The sequence below is a fragment of the Elephantulus edwardii genome, unplaced genomic scaffold, assembly GCF_000299155.1.
Source record: "Elephantulus edwardii isolate Elephantulus edwardi_28Jun2011 unplaced genomic scaffold, EleEdw1.0 scaffold00251, whole genome shotgun sequence".
NCBI lineage: Eukaryota > Metazoa > Chordata > Mammalia > Macroscelidea > Macroscelididae > Elephantulus > Elephantulus edwardii.
The window spans coordinates 774,285-774,834 of NW_006400001.1; the positions used below are offsets into that span (position 1 = coordinate 774,285).

The 550-nt window shown below is 53.6% G+C and overlaps 1 protein-coding gene across 1 annotated transcript in view; it reads left to right on the forward strand.

Annotated features, from left to right (window-relative positions):
• Positions 1 to 550, forward strand: part of LOC102868619 (zinc finger protein 18-like) — a 47,975-nt gene that overhangs the window by 46,734 nt on the left and 691 nt on the right. The window lies entirely within an intron of this gene.

The window sequence follows — 550 nt, forward strand, 5'->3', positions numbered from 1 at the left end:
GATTCGAATTCAGCCAGCGGTACAGAGGAAGACCTGGCCATCTGCTGCTGCAAAAATTTGATTCAAGTAAGGTGCCTTTCGGGTCATTCTAATTCATGGCAACTCTAGTTGTGCAAATCAGAACTAAAACGCCATAGGCTTTCCAAAGCTGGATCTTTGGGAAGCAAGACATCAGGTTATTATTCCAAGGCAGGATTGACCAACAGACTTTGGGTTAGTGACCCAGCGCTTAACTACTTGCACCACCCCTAAAGATGACAGCCAAGAAAAGGGCGCTCAGCCCTCTTCCAGCACTGGAGGTTGTCAGGAGAGTGCTTGGCTATTGTTTGACTAGATGTCAGTCACTCTGCAACAAGCTTATCAGAGAACAAAGCAAAACACCCGGCCTGCAGCAGCTTAAATGCTAAGGGTGGGAGTGGAGGTGGTTTCGGAGTAGCAGGATTTGGAGACTCCCGGTCTATCCGCCGAGCGCCGGGGCCTGCAAAGGGGTGACTGCGGGGTCGGGTGTGGCGGGCGGGCTGGGACCCCGCCGCCAGGCCCGGTCGAGGCC